This window comes from Peromyscus leucopus, chromosome 10 (genome assembly GCF_004664715.2).
Source record: "Peromyscus leucopus breed LL Stock chromosome 10, UCI_PerLeu_2.1, whole genome shotgun sequence".
NCBI lineage: Eukaryota > Metazoa > Chordata > Mammalia > Rodentia > Cricetidae > Peromyscus > Peromyscus leucopus.
The window spans coordinates 32,056,800-32,073,060 of record NC_051071.1 but is presented as its reverse complement, the minus strand read 5'-3'; positions in this window follow the sequence as shown (position 1 = coordinate 32,073,060).

Below are 16,261 nucleotides of genomic sequence, written 5' to 3'. Positions count from 1 at the left end.
GCAGACCATGGATTATTTGCTCATCTTATCCATCACAGCTTGGGCAGTTCTTTGCTGAGGCCAACTTATACACAGTAGCTTCCTGGCAGGGACTGAATTTACAGTGTCATTGGTTGTGGCAACTGGCTCTGCCCCTCTGTCTCCTCCATCAGACAATTACATATGCCCTCAGGCAGTTATATAAGTCTAAGAGGATTTCAAAGTAGAAATAAGCAGATGTCTCTTCAAGACTGCTTATGTAAGTTGCTGATGACTGATTAATTCAGGTCAGTCTCATACTCAGAGTCAGTGTGAAAAAGTCTACCAAAGGCATGGTCTATGAGTCTGGTTTTTGTTGCTATAACATAATGAATAAGTTTGGGTACTTTATAAATTGGTTTATTTGGTTTGTGATTCTGGTGGCAAGGGGGGCTCATTTAGCACAATATTGGTATCTTGTCCTTGCCACAGCATGGCAGAGAATCAAAAGTGGACAGGCAAATGGAAGTGGAATCAGTTACACAGGATAGACTTGCTTCCTAATTACTCGTTCTCATGAGACTTAACTGGGCTCTCATGGGAACCACCTACCTCTCCCCAGACTATGATATCCTCAGTTAGATAGTGAGCTATCTTCCACATGGCTCCACCTCTTCAAGGTTCCAGCACCTACAGCAGTCTCACACTGGGAGCAAGTTTCCAGCACACAGTCCTTTCGGGGGACACATTCAAACCGTAGGACACAGATGCAGGAGGGATATGTTCAATCTACTGATAGGTAAAACTCTCCATGTTTTTCAACAAACACTTGTTTGACAGAATGCATGCTCCACTCCGAGAAGCTCTTCATGACCGTGAAAAGAACTTTCAAAGAAAAGGGAGGGCAGTTCTGCCCCCTTTTCTCACAGCTCATTTTCAGCCCGTTTTCTTTTTGCATTATTCTGCTCCTGCCCAGTTGTTCTCTATCAGAGAAGGACTGTGAGTGGATCACAATGGGGGATACATAGCCCCTCTGATGAACTCTCTTTCTCTATGGCTACCTCAAGGAACTGTGGTTCTTTGGGGGATGAGACAGTCCTCTTGTCACGTTCATTCCAGGTGAGGTAGACTTTTAACTTTGTTTTCTTATAGGTACAAGAAAGCCATCTTTCCAGAGGATGACCCCACCAATCTTTCATTCTGTTTTAGGTGTTTGATGTTTCTAGTTTATCAAGAAACTAGGCTTGGTGTCTTTACACATTTTGGAATGGGAAGCAGGGACAGACAATGCTTACTTCTAAGTCAAAGCACAGGTCTTGTGCTCTTACACCGTCTTCAGAGCTGCTCTACTCCCAGCACAAAGGTGGTATTAACGGGCACCATCTCAGCTATTAAGAAAAGCTTTGTTTCATACTTGGATACTAACTCTTGCTTGCGTAGCTCTCTTGGCAGAATAAGCAATTGCTTACAAGGACACTCAATTCTTTCAAGCTGTGGTCATTTATCTCACTCAGAGGGTACTTACCACTTTCTGCTTCATGTCATAGCTCTCCTTGTGTGCTTTTTTCTGTCCTAAAGCATATGTTTTTTAGGACTAGAATCATGTTTTAAACTTTCTTGTAATTTTCTGATATCCATGGTGCCTCACATAATATCTGGGTTTTATTTATTATGTGTACCAAGACAAGGAGACTGTTTGGAAGGTTAGGCTGCAAAAATGTGGCCAAATTTAGGAGACAAATTTTAGGTATAAGTGCCTGTTTTTATATATTTTCAAACAATTGCTAAGTGCTACCAGATATGATGTTAGGGGCAGGATGCTAATGGGTTATGAATACTGACGAGGGAAGAGATAGATGATGAGAAAATGAAATGATTGCGTTCTGTTGCCAGAATGAAAGGGGAAATGGGAAGACAGTCAAGAAAACATTTTTTTCTTGGATTTAGTTTTGGGGATGGACAGGATCTTTGGCTCAACTTTTATTTTGCCTTCATGAACAAAATTATTCCTGGTTATGAAGTGTGAATCTTTTAGTTCATGAAGGGCCAAGACATAAGGTTATATAAACCTGTGAGAGGATAAATGTTCAAATTTGTTTTAGAAGGAGCTAAAGCTTGACATCATATATTTTCATTGATAACAGTGGCTCTTTAATTTTACATCATATCTTGTGGTGTAAGCTTGATTCTCCAAATCAAAACACTAGACTGCATTTGTGAGAAAAAAAAAACCTAACAGTCCAAAAACATGAGGTATATGGTAGTATATAATTTTGAATGTTATCAAACTTACAATAATGGTAGCATGAATGTGGTGAAACCTTCTTGGATAACTTCTTTTCTTGGGACTTGTCAACATAAATTCAACCTCAAACACTGATGAGAAATGTAGCTAGAGTTTTCCTGCCTGGCCCATAGTCAGGACAAATCTCTCTCACCCACCAGTCCCACAGCCGCTCAGACCCAACCAAGTAAACACACAGAGACTTATATTGCTTACAAACTATATGGCCGTGGCAGGCTTCTTGCTAACTGTTCTTATGTCTTAAATAAACCCATTAATCTATAAGTTGCCACATGGCTTGTGGCTTACTGGTATCTTTACATGTTGCTTGTCATGGCGACGGCTGGCAGCATCTCTCTGACTCAGCCTTCCACTTCCCAGAATTCTCCTCTCTCCTTGTCCTGCCTATACTTCCTTCTTGGCTACTGGCCAATCAATGTTTTATTTATTAACCAATAAGAGCAACACATTCAACATACAGAACATCCCACAGCAGAGAAATGTAGCTTTCTGGAAGGTTTTGTGAGGTAATGGAGATGACAAACACCACACACAGCTATAGGCAGGTATTGTGTGACCTTTATGAGTCTATGCAAAAGATTCTTTGTCCCCAGGCTGATGACATTTGGAAGTGGTAGAAATTTAAGAGACTGAGTCTCTCAGAGTTTCTTGGCTCAACAGTGGCTGCTCCAGAAAAGGGATTAAAGTAGTTTTATGTAACTCCTTGATGTTTTTCCAGAAAGGAATATTTACTCATACACTAACTTGCAAAAAAAATAATGTAATTTGCTATTATGAGGCTAATATGGACTGGATTATATTTTCTCTCAAACTCTGATGTTGAAGCCTTAGTTCTCAATGGGATAGAATTTAGAGATAGAATCTTGGTGAGATAATTAGGTTTAGATGAGGCTGTGAGGATAGGCCCTCATGCAGGATTAGTGCCCTTGTAGGAAGTAGTACTTCATAAACAAACCATAACATTACTGCAAACAACTAACATAATACATCTGTAAAAAGCTAATTAAAGATATTAGTAGCAGCCCAGTTAATGATTTAAAAAATCTGGAAATAAATATATCCATCTACAGCATGCTATATTACATCTATCTATGTTATATCTGTTCAGCTAGAACACTGTCAACAGCCCAGATTTTCTGTAATGGTTGAATGAATAAACAAATTGTGTCAAATCTCTACAATTAATACTATTCAAAAGAAAAATCAGATAATTGCCATATGTTACCCAGATATTAAATGAAAGCACTAAGAAGTCAGATAAAAAAGAGAATGTACTGGAATGACTCAACGACATGAAATTGTAGGAAAGAAAACACTGATCGATCAGATATAATGGGTTGACTGAACTTGGGGTAGGGGAGATGCTGGAAGCTGGGAACCTCCAGGAAAAGTGTGGAGTAGTTGGAACATCTAATATCTTGATTGGTTGTTAGGGTTGAATGGTAGACAGTTGTTACAGCTCTGAACTGTACATGTGACGGGTTTGTTTTTTGTTACATGTGAAAGAAAGTTGATTTCGAATGAATAAGTTCTCAAAAATAATTTCTGCAATTATTTTGAGAATTTGGACTCTCTCCTCCAGCTTACGTGTGCTCTTCAAAACAGTGGATGCTGCAATATTTGGCAACTATCAAGACTTGATTGAGTTTAAAACATCAGTTGGGATGAGTTCAGTTCATTGCACACAAATATGTTTCTGATAAATGTTAAAAGTCTTGAAATGGAGTGCAATTTGGTAGTTGTTTTAAATTATTACTTGTAAGATGGTCTTATTTTATATACTTGTTTCAATTTATTTACTCTATGAACAATGTTTTAAATGAAAAATTATAGGAGTTTTGTTGGCTGTGATCACTTTGTCCCCAGGACAGTTTTCTGGGCTCACCTTTACCTCCTCTTCCCTAAGGCTGCCATTGTCCTAGATTTAAATGCCACATAACAATCCAAGTTCAGCCTGGAAGTTGCAGAGCACCAACTTCAGTGAGGATTGGCCATTAAATTACCCCCAGGCTAAACTGCCAACGTAATTCAGAGAGTGGAGACTGGCATCTGGTGGCCAGATGCTTGACTCCTTAAAAAAAAAAGACTTGAAAAGCTTTCCAGATGAAACAAAGTATGTAGGTGGCATCACTTAACTTGATGATTTGTCTCACCAGGCTTCAAGAACTGGGTCCCCAAGAGTTTTCCATTTGAGCTGTTAAAATGTCCGAGAGAAAGTGGCTCACCAGAGACACAGATCTTGCTCACTGTGTCTTGGATGGGGACTGTGGCTTGGATGGGGTCACACCATTACCAAACCCAAATGGTCTCGAGGCATGAAGTGGGACACTGCAGAAAGTTGGCAGCATGGAGTTCCTCCAGGCCACCTCTTCTTGGCCCACTCTGGGGCCACCTCCTTTCCTAGCTTTTGCTCAGTGACTGACAGCCGAGCCTGGGGCCCTGAGAGAGAATTTAAGATCATTTCTACACAATGGTTTGCTGGTATCTGGTGTCTCCTTTCCTGAGGTCGTCCTTAGAACTTCTTGATGTGTCTAGGATAACACCCTTGAGCAGAAGCATCCAGCAGGTACCTTACTCCAACTGAGGCTTCCCAAAGCCAAGTTCCAGGCTAGTGTGTGATTGATGTTCGCTATGAAGGTGGTGGCTTCATCTGTGTTTCCTGCCTTTGGGAATGTCTGTATTGCTCCCAGGGTTGGGCTGAGACATTTCAGAGGAAAGTGCCTTTACCTAAGACTGTCTCCCTAAAGGTGACTTAAATGCCATCTGGTCATATTTACGCTGCAAATTGCAAAGCTCTCTGCAGAGATTTCCCAAACCTGCAGACCAGTCACAGTCACCCTGAGCTGCCAGCTCCTGCAGGGCTCAGCTGCCGCTGCCAGCTGACTGCTGACTGCTGACATGCCACTCTAGCAGAGAGAGCAGCTTCACTGGTCTCAGCCACCAAAGAGCAAGCCTGTCACACAGCAGCAGCAAGCGCCCCCTTGAATAATTACTGAACAAATTAATGAATCATTATGTTCGCCTCCTGCACTTCAGTAAAAATGAACTTAGTGACAGAATTGCTTTTCTAATAACCAACCAAGACCGGTCTCTCAGAAATACTTAGACACGCCATTTGACAGAAAGAGAGGGAGGAAGTGTGCTTGCTTTTAATCAGAAGTTTGGGTTCAAAACTGGATTGTGTGTGTGTGTGTGTGTGTGTGTGTGTGTGTGTGTGTGTGTGTGTGCCTGTGTGTGCTTGTGTATTTTCTGTCTAACCTCTTGGGCAGGGCACAGACTCTCTGACCCCCAGCTTCTCCGTGCTCAGATAAATGCATCCCCCACCACGACTAAGCAATTTGGAGAATTTAATGGGACAAGGCACAGAGAAGTGCAATATAAATAAACTACATTAACTGAATGTGAAGGGTTTCTTGTGTCACGTGTTTCAAGAGCTGACTGTGTGAAAACCCACAGTAAAATGTGCTTAATGGAACCATTGTTATGGTGCATAGGTTTTACAGTTGATGTTTATGGCTAATTTTGATTGTTGACTTGGTAGAATTTAGAATCACTACAGAAACAAGCAAAACAAGCCAAATCCCTTGGGCACATCTGTGAGGGATTTTCTAGATTAGGGTATTTAAGGTAGCACGATCCACCTTAAATGTAGGCCACAGCATTCTATGGACTGGAGTCCTGGACTGAATAAAAAGAGAAAGCTAGCTGGGTGCCATCATCTATCCCTCTGTACTTCCTGACTACAGATGCAAAGTGACAAGTCACCTCAAGGCCCTGTTGCCTCTACTTCCTTGACTTGATGGACAGCACCCTCAACAGATGAACCTAAGTAAATTCTTCCCTCCTTCAGTTGCCTTTAAATGTATTTTGTCACAGCAATGAGTATTATCTTATACAGTGACTTTGTGTAACCCCTAATGTGTCCACCCTTAATCACAGGAGCCCATGAAGGTAGTACGTGTCTTAGAGTATGACACAGTCAACTCCTGAAGGTAAATGATCTATGGTCTGATTTCATCATATAAGTCCTTAAAAGCAGAGTGCTTCCTCCAGGTTCTGGCAGTACACAACAGGGACTGAGAGCAGATGAAGGTTTAAAGCAGTTTGCTAACTATGCATCGTGATTTTGAGAATGGGGGCAGCACCTTGAGAGGGAATGTGGGCAGCCTCCGGGAGCAAAGAGCAAGCCTCCTCACCACTGCTGAAGAAAGATCTCGTTTCAGCAGTGTCAATGAAAAGAAGCTCAGGAGACAGCCACATTGGTGAGCTTGAAACACCTTCTTCTACCAGGCTCAAATGGGAACCTGACCCTGATTTCATACTTATTAGACTGAGTATAGAATGCGACAGTCTCCCACCCCATCCTGCTTCCATTCCTGACCCATAGAGCTGTGAGCTCATGACTTGGTTTGCTTTGCATGTTTATGATAATTTGTTCCACAGATTTAGAAAATGAATGCATTGGAGGTTCCTGCTAGGATGACTCCAACTTAGCAGTTGTAGGTGGAATCTGGGGCCTTTCTTTTCCAATAAAACCCCAAATAATGCCAATATTGCTGGCCAAGGGATTACTTTTTCTGTAGTAAGACCAAACATGTGCACTGCAAGGAAAGCAGTTACTGTGATTTAAGGCCCCTGTGTTAAAGGATTGGTCCAAGGATGGGGATCCAGGGAGGTGATGGAACCTTCAAGAGGTGGAATCTAGGGTGTGTGGGTGGGTGGAAAGGGTCCAAGTCATGAGCTCACAGCTCTGCAGGTCAGAATCAGAGGCAGGATGGGGTGGGAGACTGCTGGATTCTATACTCAGAGTCTTACAAGAATGAAACCAGGATGGGGTTCTTGTTTGAAGGCCTGGTAGAAGAAGGTATTTCAAGCTTAACAGTGTGCCTGTCTCCTAAGCTTATTTTCACTGAGATCATTGGAGGAATATCCTCAACAGAAACTGTGGGCCCCTGATCTCTTCCTTCTCATTTCTCTCTTGCTTCCTGGGTCATAAGATGAGTTGTTCCATTCTGCCCTTGTAGCCCTCTCCCCATGGTGTCCTGTCTTGCCACAGTTCCAAAAGAATATAACCATTGCATCCTAGAATGGAGCCTCCAAGGCCATGAGCCAGAAGAAACATTTTATTTTATAAATTATTCATCTCAAATATTTTGTTATTGTGATGAAAGCCAATTAATACAACAAGTTCTTTTTTTCCCCCACCAATAATATTCCATTTAGGAAATCAGAGAATTCTCTTTAGCCAGGCTTGCCTTGAGAGCCTTTTTCCTAGGAATTTTTTTTTGTGTGTTGTAGATATAACCAATCGTCTTATTAAAATAAGAAACACTGAGCCAATGTAAAAGAGAAAGCCGAGAGGTCAGAGCTCAGAGATAAAATCTTACCTCCTGCAGTGCTCCTAACTTACCCGAGAGAGAGCTACTTCCTGTTTTTCTGTGTTTAAGTAGTCTTTCTGTTCTGCCTTCTCATTGGTTGTAAACCCAACCACATGACTGCCTTATCACTGCCTGTAAGTACCGCCCTCCAGGTCTTAAAGGCGTATGTCTCCAATACTGGCTGTATCCCTGAACACACAGAAATCTACCTAGCTCTGCTAACCACCACGCTCTTGCTATGGCTCTAATAGCTCTGACCCCAGGGCAACTTTATTTATTAACATAAAATTAAAATCACATTTCAGTACAAATAAAATATCACCATAGTGTGTAGTTTTATTATTTTAACAAAAGATGTTGTCTTTCCATAGCATGTTGGGAAGGAATGGCGAAAGCAATGACTTTAGTGCCCTTCATCAGGGCAAGAGACTTGACTTGATAAGTCTATGAAGACTTAATACACAGGGTGTGGTAGTCTTTATACATCTGTCTGTCTAGGCTACAGTGCCACTTGTTTGACCAAGCCCCGATCTAGACTCTGGGAAGGTATGTTATAGATAGAATCAACATTTCTGTGAAATGACTAAACCAGTGAGCAGCCTCCACTCCATTAGTTGAAGACCTTGAGTGGAGAAACAAATCTCCCCAGTCAAGAACGCATTTTGTCTCAGGCATTACTATAGATGTCTTGCTCAAGCTTCCAGCCCACGGGCCTGACAAACAAAATTTGAACTCATTTGCCCAAAATTATATGAGCTAGTCTCTTACACTAAGTTAATGCCTCTTCCTCCTCACCTCCCTCCGTTTATTTGGTTCTCTTTCTCTGGACAACTCTGACTAGTACACAACAGTTAAAAGAAGTGCAGACAGAGTGTCCTGAAATGATTAATATCAGAAGTGTCTTGGATTTGAGAATATTTGCATGTCTATAATAAGGTAACTTGGGATGAAATCCACAAATTCAGTATGTGTCATCTAACTTATGTAGACATATCCTGAAAGTAATGTTATATAATTCTCTCTCTCTCTCTCTCTCTCTCTCTCTCTCTCTCTCTCTCTCTCTCTCTCTCTGTCTCCCCCCCCCTCTCTCTCCTATAAGCAGAGGCCTGAAGAAGAGGATGTCATGTGTCCTGTCCCATTATTCTCCATTTTATTTACTCAAAGCAGGGTCCCTTACTGAACCCAAAGCTCACTAATTTGACTAGACTGGCTGGCCAGCAGGGTCAAGCTATCCTGTTCTCTCCAGCTGCTCCAGTTTATAGCATAAGGGTTGAAGTTATACATAGGGCCCTTCTTGGCTTTTTACTCAGGTATCTGGGAATCGAACTCAGGTCTCATGCTTACACAGTAAGCCCTCTTACCCACAGAGCCATCTCTCCAGCTCCTAGTCCACATTTCTACTTTCATTAGAGTGTGGCCTATCACGTGAGGTTAGGTATGGAATTTTCCACTTGTAAAATCACGACCATTGCAAGAGGTTTCCAGCTTTTGGGCCTCTTGTCTTTTGTATATTTGGATTATAGATGCTTATCTTATGTCAATAAATACTCATCATTGTTTTAGTTGGTGTTGCTCTGTGCCAGAGTGAGCTGGATCAAGGGAAATATGACAGCAAGATTTCCTTCTGGAGTCTAGCCCTGCGTTTTCCTGTGTGATCTTATCTGCTGGCAACATGTTTAATTCTTCCATGTGTGTTGTATGTATACATCTATGTGTGTGTGTGAATGTGTGTGTGTGTGTGTGTGTACAAGGACATGTTTGAAGATGTATGGGAGTCCAGAGGCTGACACTGGGTGTCCTCCTTTATCACTCTCCACCTCACTGAACCTGGGATGAAGGGTTGGCTAGATTTACTGGCTAGCAAGCTCTGAGGATCTATGTGACTCCTTCCCCACTATGGTAGAGGTTCATCAGGTTTCAATAATTACAGATGGCAGCAATGATTATTTTTGATACAAGCAGCCAAATGAGGGATCATTTCGTATAGGACCCTGAAGGAGATTGCTGGAGGGAATAGACAGGAAGAAAATCGTCTTCCAGAAATAACACCATGCAGCATGATATGGTGATGATGCTGGCCCGCTTTTGAAGTCTTCATTTCTCATTGTCCACACCTGTCTTCCAGTGTGCTCGTCAACAGCTTACAAACCAAAGAGACCAAAAATTGCTTGGCAGTTCTGGATGAAGTTGGAATGATGATTTCATTGTGCAAGTGTCCAGATTGAAGAACAGCAGCAATCTATACATTTGTATAGTTTTTGAAAAATAAGAATAATTTTAGTTCCATCATCTCATCTAACTTGTATGAGTAAAGCATGGCTGTCTTCATTTGCACATGAGCACATGGAAGTACTGAGACTTAGGGCTTCTCTGTGCAAGTTTACTCAGCAAGACAGACACAGACCCTAGCCTGAACCCCATCTTGTCTAGTCTTAGGAATAGCTTCTTTTCCTTTGCTGCAGTCATCTGACCCTGCTATCGGTGTGTTCTAGGACTTTGCCATAATCACTAGCACCTGTGAGTATCAGAGGCTTTTCTTTGATCTTCCTTTCTGAGGCAGTGGAGAGATGTAGTGATTAGACAGAGACTCATGGGAAAGTGAGGGTGTCTTCAGACGCTTCTGAAGAGAGCAGGGAAGGGGTAGGTTTGACTGAAAAAGGATGGAGACTGGTAAATGCAGTCTAAGAGAGATCTTAGTGTTTCAGAAAGTAGGTCAAATACATTAAGGGGAAGATTATGCATTTTAATGTAGCTCAGAGAAGAATTTTTATGATGAAATGCATTCTCTTGATGGTGAGGTGCAGGAACACATCTAGGAGAAGATCAAGTTCTAACGGTTTTGGAGCAGGAGAAAGGACAATAAGCTGAGCGCACTTGCTGCGTAGAGGTCAGTGGAGAGTCTATGCCAGGTGAGAAGGCTGGTGGCTAAACAAAGCATCCACAGGCAGCTTAGTAGTCCTTTATCCTAATTTTAGGACAAAGCAGTGATGTCCTCCTCTGTCAGAAGGCAAGAATTTATGTTCCCTGTATATAGGGAAGTTATAAGCTAGAGTCTGGAAGAAGGAAACTGTGGCAGTTTGAAAGAAAATGGCTCCCAAAGAGAATGGTACTATTAGGAGGTATGGCCTTGATGGAGTAGGTGTGGTCTTGTTGGAGGAAGTGTGTCACTGTGGGGGCCTTGAGGTCTCATATATGCTCAAGTTACTACTTAGTGTCTAGATTGCTTCGTGTTGTCTGCAAGCCAAGTTGTAGGACACTCAGCTACTTCTTCAACACCATGTTTGCCTGTATGCTGCCATGACGTACCATGATAATAATGGACTAAACCTCCGAAAATGTAAGCCACCCCAATGAAATGTTTTCCCTTTATAAGAGTTGCCATGGTCATGGTGTCTCTACACAGCAATGGAAATCCTAACAGAGACAGAATCCCACAATACTCTATAGATGCCCATTATTGTAAAAGTTTGCCCAATGTAAAGTGGGGTAGAAGGGAACTGAGCTTTTGTTCCAAAGAGATAATTGGAAAGCTTTGCTCTTAATATATAATATCACCCAGACCCCAAAGTGTTAATTGACTGGGTTTTAGTAACTGGGTTCTCAACTTGTTTTTTTTGCCCTGAAAATAATGTTCTTCCATTTGCCTAAAGTCACATGGGTGATGATTAAGGGAGATGACTGTGTGTAAATGTTGATGAGTGGAGTAGGGTGTTGATCCAAGAGGGAGGAAGGCTCCATTTCCATTTCTTTATCTGCCAGGAGAAATCCCATCTTCATTAATCAAGAGGCCACTGTATGCCAGACTCTGCTCTAGGAGCTGGGGATTTGGCAGGGTTCATAAGCTCCCTGGACTTGCCTTCCTAGGGTGGTGGAGAGAGAAGTTGGGAGAAGGCAGCCTGTGTGTTGAACATTTGAGCACACACAGAGTTCTATTTACACAGTGGAGAGAGCAGTCTGTGAAACTCAGATTTCACCAGAAGTTTGGGATTCTTTGCCTGGCTCATCCAAACATAATTGATAAATCAGGAACCCCTTCAAAATGGTTAAAGCAGGGGAGGAGAGTTAGTCACTTCTTTGTCTTTTTGCTATTTGGCAAGTTACTACCCATGCGCTTTAGAGAAGACTCTATTCTAAGCAGTAGATACAGTGAAACATGAAATAAGGAAGAGTTCTGCCCTTCCTCCCCCCTCCCCAGAGAATGTTCCAGAGGACAGCACAGACAGAGAAGTGAACCAAGACCATATCCCAGCAATTCTTAGATATTCCTCTTTAAAGAGTTCCATTTTGACCAGGCCAGTCACTACCTAAGTCCATTGACATGAGGCTGGGAACTCTCTGAGGTCTTTGAGAGCCCCAGCCTCCATATCTAGAAGATGAAATGGTGGTTGCAGGGGTGAGGAGAGGGTGTGATGCAGCAGGCAAAGTTCCTGGGCCACAGGGCTCGGTGCTTTAGTGTCCTTTGCCTGCTACAAGTTAATCTTCAAGGTATGGTGCAAAGGCAAAAACCCTTGCAACTCAGAGTTCTAAATAGGAATATTCTCACTTGTGGTTTGCTGACTGTGGATGTTAGGACTGTCCAATAAAACACAGGGCACCAGTTAGAGAGGAATAACAGACAGCCAACACTTTTTAGTGTGGGTACATCTAAATTACCGTATATGGTATGTTTATATGGAAATGGTATTTTTCCTCTGTGTGTGTGTGTGTGTGTGTGTGTTTATGTGCCTGTGTTGTTTGTGTGTGTATTTCTTGAGCAGCCAAATTCAAAGTTAAAACGGAAAATTTCAGTTTCATTTACATTTACAGAAAATATGCAAAATGTATGAGGAAAAAAATGGAAAAACAAAAATGGAAAAATAATAAAACTCTATGCTAGGGAAGGAAATCAACCCAGATATACTTTCAGACTTTCTGTTATGAAATACAGACATATGTGGTCATGTATACTCAGAATATTACTCCATCTGAAAAAGAAGGACATTCTGACAGATATTACAGCATGCATGGACCTTAAGATAAACTAAATGAGTCAGCTTGAAACAAAAGAATGGATAGTGCATGAATTTTTTTTCTATTTTTTACTTAAAATATTCACATTTATGGAGACAGAACATAGAATGGTGGATTCCAGAAGATGTGAGGGAATAAGCAGCTACAGTTGAGTAGACATGGAGTCTGGTAGGGATGGCAAGCAGTTCTGGAGAAGGATGGTGGTGAACGGTGACACAGTGACATGATCCACCTAAAGACACTGACCCCTTAGTCTAAGAATAGTTGAAACAGTGACATCCTATGTTACATGTGCATAATAAAAATTCAGAGTTCTAGCGTGAATTCTGTCCTTCCTCTCTGTTTCAGTTTTCACACCAAAGTGAGAACATGGGGTTTAGCTGATGTGGTGGATGGTGGAATTATGGCATCTAGCCAGCTTAAGAGTTTCTGTGATCTGTTTGGAAACCCAAACTTTCCCCCACTCCCCCACTCCCACCCCTACCCAGGCTTCTAATTCAGTAGGAACCTAAGATGGTGAGGTGCCTCAAGTTTAATAAACTTCCCGAGTACATTCCCAAGTGCAGCAAAGATTCATGACAAGAATCTAGAAACTTCAAGTAGGCTAGGAATTGAAATAACTAATGAATCTCCTGCAATCCCAACCCATTCTCACCCACTTCCTCCTTCTGTAGAAACAGCTTTAGAAGCTGTAAAGACAAAGAGTTCAAAGCCATTGAAATTCAAGTCAAACAAGGGAGCCAAGAGGCTTAAATAAAATATATCGAGGTTGATTTCCTGCCCTGGCATAGACTTTATTAATCCATTTTTTTTCTCTTTGTAATCTTTCAGCTTTCTTCTTGTACACTTTGCATATTTTCTCCCTGAAGTTTTCAGCCTTCACTTTGAACTTAGCTCTTTGAGAAATTCCGCCACACACAATATTGATCTTTGTCTCGCTTGTCCCTTTTATTGGGGGAAAGAATGTAATTTCCCACTAGGTGTTAATCTGTAGATTAAAAGGGATTTCAAACAGTCTTTAGGGAGATGGTTTAGAAGATTCATTACTGGCAGGAAGTATGCAAACCAAACTTGTAGACTTTCAAAAGTCATTTTAAGGAAACAAGACAAAACTATGCCTGCTTACATTTCAGAACATCAGAGTGTCTTGTTGTTTGGTATTAAAACATACAGTGAAAGTCAGTGCTGAGGACTCCCATCCCAAATGTGTAATCAAAGTACACTGCCTACCCTTGAAAATCTTCCTTTGTTTTACTCAGCGTTGTCTGGGCTCTATGCAAGGTTCATGAGGTCATCCTGGGAGTAAAAATTCCAGAGGTACTGCTAATTCACTCATTCATCACTATAGATGTAGAAAAGCTCATTTATTAAGAGCTTAGAGGACTCTGGGAGAACAAGCCTATCATATAATTGTTGATGCTAGTCAGTGCCTGGAAAATAAATTTTTCTCTAGGGTATGTGGTGAGGGAGCTGGAGAACATGTGGAGAGAGTTAGAGTGTCAATTTGGGGCACAAGTTTTGCTTAAATTCTGCTCTGCCTTTATTAAGTGTAAAGGCACTCTCCTAAGTGATTTTACTAGAACTCCCAAGCCTCTTTATAAAAGACTGAGGTTCTTTCCAGTGTGCTCCATAGCTGGGTCCACGAGAACAGAAGGTTGGTCATACTCTACAGTGACACTAATAGTAACAGCATTAGTAGTAGAATAATGACATATCTATTTTTGAACAAGTCCTGTGGATTCCATGTTCTATGCTGGGTAGCTTTTGACATGCTTCATAGTCAGAAGAGTAGCCAATGAGACATGGAGAGGAAACAGGAGGTGTAATATGAAAGAGAGGTAATGCTACATGGCAAAATGTAGATGAATAGAAATGGGTTAATTTAAGTTGTAAGACTAGTTAGTAATAAGCCGGAGCAATCGGCCGAGATCCCCTGTACAGTTCTCATCACTGTCTTACAGGTGGAGAGACTGAGGCACACAAGGAGAATTAAGTAGTGTCATTAAAATGGAAATTCCCTGAGAGCACAGATTTTTGTTCATATTCTGTTTTGTTCAGTGCTTGAATTTTTAATATACCCTGTCTTCTTTGCCATAACCAGGATAGACATCAATCCCAGAGTAGGGTAGGTCCCCAATAAAAGCTTGAGAAAGGTCTTTGAATAAATGCATGCTTCAGCATCCAGTAAAACACCCATCTCAAATGAGATGGTAAATCATTGGCTAGCTTCATCAATGCCTCAGATGCTATGTTCATCTCAATGGGTAGTCTCAGATGCTACATTTGTCTTATCGGGTAGACACTGTAGTAACACCACACCATACACAGAAGTGAACATTGTACATTTATCAATCATTCATTTAGTCCTCACTGCAGTTCTATGCAAGTGGTACCATGGGGAATCTGATTTTGTGGATGTGGACACAAAGGCCCAGACAGATTCTTACCTGTCTAATCAGAGTGCATTAAAATCGCATCTGTGTGGTGTCAATACTTACGTTCCTCTTCTTGAAATAATGAATGCTCTTATATTTGAGATTTAAATCTAAATAAAATTCAACAAATACAAACATGGCTAAGCATTTGTAGGAAAAGACGTAGTTGTTTTTCAATCTAATAACAACTTGCTCTCTCCTTTTTCTTTCTTTCTTTTTTTCCTAGCTATCACCTTTTTTTTTTTTTTTTTTTTGTCAGCTGAGCTCTGACTTCACCAGTTTATGTGAATTCCCTCAGTAAATAATTCCAGCCTCTAGAATAATGGCTTAAATCCTTAGCAGGGTATTTCTGTCACTGCTGTGACAAAAGACTTGACAAAGGCCACTTAAGGAGGGGAGGGCTTATTTGGGCTCACAGTCTGTGGGTACAATCCATCACTGTGAGGAAGGCATGTTAGCAAGAGCAAGAGGCACCTTGTCACACCATGTCCACAGTTGGGAAGCCGAGAGTAATGGACGCTGGTGCTTAGCCCTCCTTTTTCTTTGGTCCCTAGCCCATGGGATAGTGCCACTCACATTCAGGGTAGGACTTCCTTTTTCAGTTAAGCCTCTCTAAAATACCCTCATAGACATGCCCAGATACACATTTCCTAGGTGATTCTAAATTCAGGGACGTTGACAGTGAATATTAACTGTCACATACAGTAATTCAAGGATCTTCACAAAGCAGCCACAACTCACTAACACCTTGTCAGTGACTTTTAGTTCTGCTGGGTGAATAGACTTCTGACCTCCCAGTTACCCCTAAATGGCCAAGGTGAAGTTGTATCTATTTCACACCTCTTGTTTCCTTCATAATGAGGAGGACAAGGCATGGGGACACCAGGGTCTTCCTTAGCATCAGCTGATAGATTATAAATTCCTAAGTCCTCGGTATTCATGTAGCAATCAAGTTCATTCACCTCCTCCACATTTACCCAAACAGTCTGTGATGCAGATTCTGTGCTACAGAGTGGAATAAAGAGATAGCTAAAATATTATCGTTGCAATATGCATATTTAGAGCTATTGTGAGAAATAGTTAAGAAATAGACTTGAAGAAAATATTTGAAAAAAATGAACATGTAATAAAAATTCTTCAAAAGCCACAGAAGAGTGACCTTTACACACCACAGC